This window comes from Galendromus occidentalis, unplaced genomic scaffold, assembly GCF_000255335.2.
Source record: "Galendromus occidentalis unplaced genomic scaffold, Mocc_1.1 scf7180000075574, whole genome shotgun sequence".
NCBI classification, from domain to species: domain Eukaryota; kingdom Metazoa; phylum Arthropoda; class Arachnida; order Mesostigmata; family Phytoseiidae; genus Galendromus; species Galendromus occidentalis.
In genome coordinates this window covers 1-8,689 of record NW_003803564.1, presented here as the reverse complement: position 1 = coordinate 8,689, position 8,689 = coordinate 1, and positions in this window count along the sequence as shown.

Below are 8,689 nucleotides of genomic sequence, written 5' to 3'. Positions count from 1 at the left end.
GATGAGTTGAGATCCAAAGCGGCATATCTCCCTCTCCGCCCCCACGGACCAAACTGGCACATCTCAATCTTGTCGGGAAACCCTGGTGTTGGAGTCCTCGGGAACCCGTTGAATGAGTCCGCGGCAGCATAAGAGTGGCTTGTATGTATTCTTCTGTACTTCGATACAAGGACGATTTCCGCCAAGCCAAAGTGAACCTCCAGAGCTGACAATCGCGGTACCTGAGGGACATTGGCTGAAAGTCTTCTCAGAGCCTTCAATGCCCCCTGATACGAATCATGAGGAACATTTAATGCGAAAACCTTCGGAGCAACCCCTGACCTGTGTGTAGTCAAACCCGTTTCAGGATTTCGGAGATAACTCTCCTCGCTTGGTGATCCTGTTGTCAGGGTAGGCACGTCGCACGTACAGGCTCAATCAGACGAGTCGATATCAATAAATATCAGCTTTTGTGACGATAAGCGAGGCTCATTAACATGGTGGCAGTGGTGATCGTGTAGAAACCAAGTAAAATGGAGAAAATACCCACAAATCTGGCGATGAAGGAACGATCGAAAAGTGAATGGACCCGTTTTCGACAAAAGCTCGAGATCTACATGAGAGCGGCGAAGAGAAACGCCGATGATGATGAGACGAAGACGGCTCTGCTCCTGGCGGCCGGGGGTGACTTGGTGTTAGAGGAGTACAACGCGATAGACTTCCCCGAGCCAACGGCTGCCATCGTTCGACCGGCGGACCACTACGAGACAGTGGTGCGAATTCTGACGGAGAGATTCTCGAAGGGAGAATCGGAGCAATTCAGCGCTTACAAGTTCAGAACCAGAGTGCAAGGAGTGAAAGAGCCCTTCGCAACGTGGCTAACAGATCTGAAGATCCTGGCCAGGGACTGCCATTTCGAGAAACAAGAGGATCGAATGATGCGAGATCAGCTGATTTATGGCATACGAAGTCCGAAGGTCCGCGAGGACTTGTTGAAAATCCAAGACTTGGACTTGCAGCAGACGGTCAACCTCTGTGCCGCAGCAGAAGCGGCAAAGAAACAAGCAGGAGAGTTCGAGAATGATAAAAACGCAAGATCCAGTGCCTGGGAGAACGACATCAAAGACGACGAAATTGAGACCAACGCGGTAATTCCGAGGCGCCGATACACCAACCACAGCGCGCGGAACGCGACCGACGTCAGAAGCAGCCGAAAAGAAAACGGCGGCAGCCTCCAAGCAAGATATAAACAAACCTCGGACATTCGAAAGCCGGTATGCAAATTTTGCGGTGGAAATCACGAAAGGGGAACAACCAACTGCCCGGCGTTCGGAAAAACCTGCAGCAAGTGCAAAAGACCGAACCACTTTGCAAGAGCATGCCGAAGGATTGTATCAATGATAGAAACCTACGACGACGAAGACAGTTTCGACGATGAGACCAATCTGATAATGTCGGTCAGAACCAGCAAGAAACCACTCGTCTACGTTGAATTGAAAATCGCCGAGGGAATGGAAAGCGAACAAAACGTTAAGTTCCTAGTGGATACGGGAGCATGTGCTAACGTCATTCCATACCACCTGATACCAAATGCGGTTGTGAATACCAAGGTGAAGCCAACTCTGAGAGCATATAATGGTCAAGAGATTGACGTCGCTGGAACGGCCACAATTACGGCCAGGACCGCGAGATCGAAGGAAAGTAAAACAATAAAAGCAATCGTTGTGCATGACGGACTCACTCCAGTGATCGGGAGAGAGAGCGCAGAAGCAATGAACCTCATCAAGATCAATTACGAAGCATGCGTTCAGGTTATCAAAGAGAAGTCCGAAGACGATCAAGACGAGGCAGAGCTGATACGGAAATACCCGCAAGTGTTCGATGGACAAGTGGGCAGGCTACCAGGGATCGTCAGGCTACATGTGAGGAACGAAGCTGTACGTACAACAAACGTCTCGTGTCGAGTGCCTATACAGATTCGTGAGAAGCTAAGGACGAAACTAGACGAGTTGGAAGCAAGAGGGGTCATTGCGAGCGTAGATTTTCCGACCGAATGGGTAAATCGACTGTCCATACAAATGAAAAAGAATGGTGACCTCAGGTTGTGTTTAGACCCGAGGCAACTGAACAAATACCTCACAAGAGAGGTATACCACACGTCCGATTTCGATGAAATGATTCCCGAGCTAAACAAAGCGAAGATGTTCAGCAAATTCGATCTCGCAGATGGATTCTGGCACTGCGAGCTTGACCAGGAGAGCAGTCTGCTCACTACCTTCCAAACACCTTTCGGACGATACAGATTCAGACGATTACCGTTCGGTACCAAAGTGTCGTCGGAAATCTTCTACAAGCGATTGAAACAAAGCCTGGAGGGGCTGCACGGTGTTCAGTGTCTGGCAGACGACGTTCTCGTGCTGGGATACGGCGAGTCGAAAGAGGAGGCAAGGCAGGACCATGACCGAAACCTCATACGGTTCTTGCAACGATGTGCGAGGATCGGCATCCGACTCAACAGGAACAAGATGTCGTTAAGACGAGACAGCACGAAGTTCTTTGGATTTGAGGTGTCCACCAAGGGAATATCCATAGACGCAGAAAGACGGCTTGAGTTCGCTAAGATGCCAGAACCCAGGGACGCTCAGACCCTCAAGAGTTTTTTGGGAATGGTATCTCACATCGGGAGATTCATACCGAATCTGGCGCAAAGAATGACACCCCTACGGAAACTTACAAGAGCAAACGAGCCCTGGACATGGGGGGAAGAGCAACAAGCGATTTTTAATGAGATCGTAAGAAGCATCGCAGAAAGTGCTTCGCTGGCATTCTTCGACACCAAAGCGCCCGTGGAAATCGAATGCGACGCCAGCAGGAATGGATTGGGGGCGGTTCTAATACAGAACGAGAAACCCGTCTACTACGCCAGTCGCACGTTGAGCAAAACAGAAGAACGATATGCCCAAATCGAGAAAGAGCTATTGGCCATCGTATTCGCGTTGAAGAGATTCCATTTCTTCGTTTACGGCCAAGAAGTTACAGTCTACACTGACCATAAGCCGCTTGTCCACATTGTAGAGGAAGCGCTCGATGACGTTCCATTGAGGTTGCAGAAACTTTTGATGGCCATGCAACGGTACGCGACAAAATTAGTGTTCAGGCCTGGAAGTCAAATCAAGTATGCAGACGGGCTGTCGCGCTGCCCAGTAAACGGAGGATTCAGGACCGACAACAGTGTAAACGTGGTCCGTATGCTCCCGATGGAAGACATCACCATTAAGAGGATGAAAGAAAAAGCCAGCGGCGACGAAAACTACCAGAAAGCGCTGAGAATAGTCAACCAGGGATGGCCAGAACGGACGAAGGACCTTCCCGGTGAGGTGGCGGAATTGTTCCCCTACCGGAAAGCGATCACTATCGACGACGGCCTACTGCTCAAAGGGGATGTAGTCATTCCCCCGAAGGCAATGAGGAAAGAGTTGATAGAGAAAATATGTGCAGGTCATCTCGCGGCGGAGACCGTTAACCGCCGAGCGCAAACCTGTGTATTCTGGCCGAGAATGAAGTTTGATATCGAAAATCACACGCAGAGATGCAAAGGATGCCAAGAATATCCGGAACCGCAAAGAAAGGAACCCATGACAGCTCATGAGCTGCCCAGACGACCCTGGCAGAAGGTCGGGATGGACAAGGCAGTCCTCGAAGGTGAGGAGTTTCTAGTTCTGGTGTGCTACTACTCAAATCAGATTATGGTACACGACCTCCCGAAAAATCCTAAGAGTGCATCGATCATAGCTGCTCTTAGACGAGTCTTCTCAGAGCACGGGAGCTGCGAAGTGCTAATTACGGATCAAGATCCAGTTTTCGTAGCTCAAGACGTCAGAACATTCCTCGAGGAATGGGCGGTGCACCCGAAGTTCACATCTCCATATCATCATCAGTCCAACGGCAAGGCCGAGGCAGCAGTCAAAATAGTAAAAAAACTGATGGCCAGAGCCAAGCACAGCGGACGACATTGGAGAATGGCGCTCATGGGTTACAATGACACACCGCAGAACAAGCTGGGAAAAGTTTCGCCAGCAGAACTGTTCTATTCGCGAAAACTCAGGTCAAATTTGCCGAGCTTTAACAGACAGCTCGTACCTAAAATGAAACCACATAAAGTAGCTTTGCAAGAAAGACGAAAGCATGTGGAAATCATGAAAGGACAATACGACAGGGGAGCTCGAACCCTCACGGAGCTCGAAGAGGGCGATCAAGTCCGAGTCAAGCCGATACGAAAAGGAGACAGAATATGGAAAAAAGGAATCGTCACGAGAAAATTCGATTGCAAGAGCTTTGAGGTGGAAGTCAATGGACAACGGATCATCAGGAACAGAGTAGACCTCAGAAAACAAGAAAGAAATAATCCGAGAGAGAATTGTTCGGAGAGGAGATCTCGAAACACAGAAGGAGAAGACGACCACAGAACCAGGAATCAAAGCGAACAGATCCCAATACTCGGCGGTGGTCTCGAGGAGTGGATGATCCCGGAAATGGACGGGACCCTCGAAGACGACAAAAGAAACAAGGAGGAGAGAAGCGAGCATCAAGCGTCACAAAACTCAGATGAGGAACTGTTCGAAGACGCGCTGATGCACGAAGAGACACTTGAGCAGGAAGATAAAAGCGATCCAAAGATTCAGGCGAAGGGAGAACAGAAGAGCGACTCGGAGCAGAGGGCGCTCAGACCCAGAGACAACTTGAAGCGGCCAGCGTATCTTAATTTGTAGATTAAGAATTCCAATCATCGAAAAAAAACCGAATAATTGTGACGCAAATCCCAGTTCTCATATAGGGACCAATAATATAGAAACATTTAATAAAGAGAAGGAGATGTTGTCAGGGTAGGCACGTCGCACGTACAGGCTCAATCAGACGAGTCGATATCAATAAATATCAGCTTTTGTGACGATAAGCGAGGCTCATTAACAGATCCTGTCGTGCACTGAGCGTGGGGCTCGACCGTTAGCCGCGCCGACTATCGGTCGTTCTACCAATCAAAAGCTCACGTTCGAATCCGAATCCTGCTCGAAAATTTCCTCATAGAAATAAAATATCATGTCCAACCCCCCGGGGGCTCGAAATCGGCTCGGTACAAGGGACCGAACAAGATTGGGCGGGCACCGATGGAAGATATTCCGGGCCGCGGCCCGCCGACCATGGGGCCGGGGCAACATACAGTGGCGGTCAAAATAATAGAGCCACCTAAAAACTTCGTCTTCTTTTTTCGGAGGTCCGTAAGTTTTCAAAAACTCCGCCGAATCGGACATTTTTTTTTTGAAATTGAAGAGAATTGGATGAGCTTCCCAATGAACACGTCACTTCTGACATTTGAATGCGTTTTGGGGGACTTACAGCCATCTCAATATCGCTTATTTTCGAAATTTTCTATCTCATTTTAAAACCCTCATAAGTCGGGACGAGGGTATCGCATCGGTTCGGTGTGGTCGGCATCTTGTAGCGCGGGAAGAGAGCTGTCGATTCGTCTATTCACTTTCAGAAATCGGTTCACTTGGAGCTGAGAAAAAGTTCGTCTGCTATGTGGAAGTAACGGTCAAAATAATAGAGCCACCCCCCCCCCCCCATAATAGAGCTGGAAGGCAAAAGGTCGTCTCTTTGATCCGTGCATAACTCCACGGAAACTGGTCCGATCTGAGAAAATAAAAAAGCAATTCCGCGCTACGGAAGACGGGCTTTCCGATGCGCATGCTATTTCCAGTGTATAGGATGACGATTTTAGGGGACTCGCATGAAATCACACCAGGCGTCTCCCTCGTCGGCACTTTCGACGTGATTTCATGCGAGTCCCCCAAAATCGTCATCCTATACACTGGAAATAGCATGCGCATCGGAAAGCCCGTCTTCCGTAGCGCGGAATTGCTTTTTATTTCTCAGATCGGACCAGTTTCCGTGGAGTTATGCACGGATCAAAGAGACGACCTTTTGCCTTCCAGCTCTATTATGGGGGGGGGGGTGGCTCTATTATTTTGACCGTTACTTCCACTTAGCAGACGAACTTTTTCTCAGCTCCAAGTGAACCGATTTCTGAAAGTGAATAGACGAATCGACAGCTCTTTTCCCGCGCTACAAGATGCCGACCACACCGAACCGATGCGATACCCTTGTCCCGACTTATGAGGGTTTTAAAATGAGATAGAAAATTTCGAAAATAAGCGATATTGAGATGGCTGAAAGTCCCTCAAAACGCATTCAAATGTCAGAAGTGACGTGTTCATTGGGAAGCTCATCAAATTCTCTTCGATTTCAAAAAAAAACGTCCGATTCGGCGGAGTTTTTGAAAAGTTACGGACCTCCGAAAAAGAAGACGAAGTTTTTAGGTGGCTCTATTATTTTGACCGCCACTGTAGGTACAAATCAAATCAACGGATTATCCTCTTCAGTTTGAATTTGAACGTTGTCAGTAACACCGGGTCGATGTGTAAACGCTCCTCACTTGGCGGAGGAAGAAGATGTTGCGACTTCTTGTCGACTGTCGACAAAGATCTCCGGCTTTTTAACCTTGAGCCACCACCTCTGTTTCCAAATTTCTCATTGTGTCAACCCTGTTCATCATGAGTTCTCATTCTGAAGAGGAGAGCCTCCCGATTGAGCCTTCTGAGGCCGGAACGAGCCGAAAACGGACTTGAAATCCTGAGTTCTGGAAGAGGACCCGCCAAAGGAAAGAGAACATCGGAAGCAAAGGTTCGCGACCATCGATCGAATGCGGCCATGACGGCGATCATTGGTGTAGGATACGGTCTCTGCTTGGAAGTGTCCTCGACAAACACCACGATGCGATGTACTCGCAGAAGACGAAGTCTCTCCAGGATGCCTACATAACGCAGCACATCGACATGCGAGCGATTCAAAGACGCCGGGGAGCTGGGGGACCTGAGCGCCAATACTCTGCAGAATATTTTCTGATGAAGCATGATGGTGCGAAGGCTCGCGTCTGCCTTGATGGTTTCTGTGGGGTTCTGAGCGTCAGCAGGCGTCGTGTGCAACGCTTGGCGGCTCATCTGAGGGCTAACGGTGTTTCTCGACCAGAAAGGCGGGGAGGGAAGCGCACATTTCCGGAAGTAGAAACGATCCGACGTGCCATCCGAGAACACATACGAAGTTTCAAGTGCGTCCAGAGTCACTACGGTCGGATGAAAACTCCGAACCGCAAATATCTGCCGACGTCGTGGTCCATCAGGCTGATGTGGTCGAAATTCACCGAAGTACACACTCAAAATGATGTTTTGTCAAAGTGCACTTATGAGCAATACCGCTACGTGTTCTCCTCGGATTTCAATCTTGGTTTCGGATCGCCACGCGCAGACATTTGCAGCACTTGTGAGGAGAAAAGGCAAAAGATGAAGACGTGTAAGGATCCCACCGAGAAGATGACTCTCGGATTGGAGCTTCTGGTACACAGAAGGGAAGCCAAGAAATTCTATCGATTGCTCAATGCGGAGATAGATGCATCCACTGCGGTATTCGCAGTGGACATGATGCAAAATCAGCCATTGCCCAAAATACCGATTGGGGAGGCGTTCTACGCCCGCCAAATATGGCAATACCTGCTGGGGATTGTGCGTCATTACGGAGCGGATTCGCAGCAGCGCATAGACGACTGCTATCTCTACACGTGGACAGAACATCAGGCCGGTAGAGGCTCGGACGAAATTTCAAGCGCAGTGGCAGATATTTTCCGTCATTTCATGGATTCCAATCACCACATCAAGACCATCAAAGTGTTCTCGGACTCTTGCGCGGCCCAGAACAAGAATTACTGCCTTCTCGCGGTGTTGTCAGGGCTGTCGCGGGAACTAAAAGTGACATTCGAGCTAACTTATCCGTCGCCGGGCCATAGTTTCTTGCCCGCCGACAGAATGTTTGGTCGTCTTGAGAAAATCCTACGCAAACACGATACCCTGCTGACCCCAGCAGAGTATTTCCCGTTGCTCGCGCGGGTTGCGACTGTGCGCATTCTTCAAAGAGATTGGTTCATGCACTGCTTCAAAGATGCAACGAAGCCGCTCCTAAAATCTAAGCAGCCGTTCAGAATTTCAGTGATGAAGTTTATACGAGTCATGGCAGGTGGCAAGATCGAATGCTCAGAAAAATACAACGCCACTCCCAAAGAGTTCCAGATCATGAAAACTAATCAGAGTCTGAATTTGTTCCGCTTGCTCAGAGTGCCTCGGCATACGGGCCTTCGCCCGGTGAAAAAAGATAAATTAGTAGATGTGAAGCATCTTCTGACCAAGGCCGGAATCTCGGATGATCATCCGTGCGCCTCTTTCTATCGAGAAGTAGAAGCTGTCATGGATGCAAACAATGCCGGCTCCAGAAGTGATCATGAAAGTGATTAAGGCAGAGAGCTGACAATCTTGCAGGATCGAGGATAATTCAAGGAAAAACTTTGTATCAGCTCGGCACCTTATTGGAATAAATTTTTCGGATCTGTTGTCAATCTTTCGGAAAAAGTCAATTTTCCTCTTTTTCGATGAACCGAAATCGAGAACCCCCTCTTATATCCAGCCGGGAGATCTGGAGAAGATAGGGCCTGGGTGGACGCCAATATCTTTTCATCGCGGGGCGAATCTCTCGAGTCAATTTTCAACCGCAGTTTCTTGCTCTTCTGCCCAAAAAAGAGGGATGGAGATGTGCCGCTTTTGCTTTT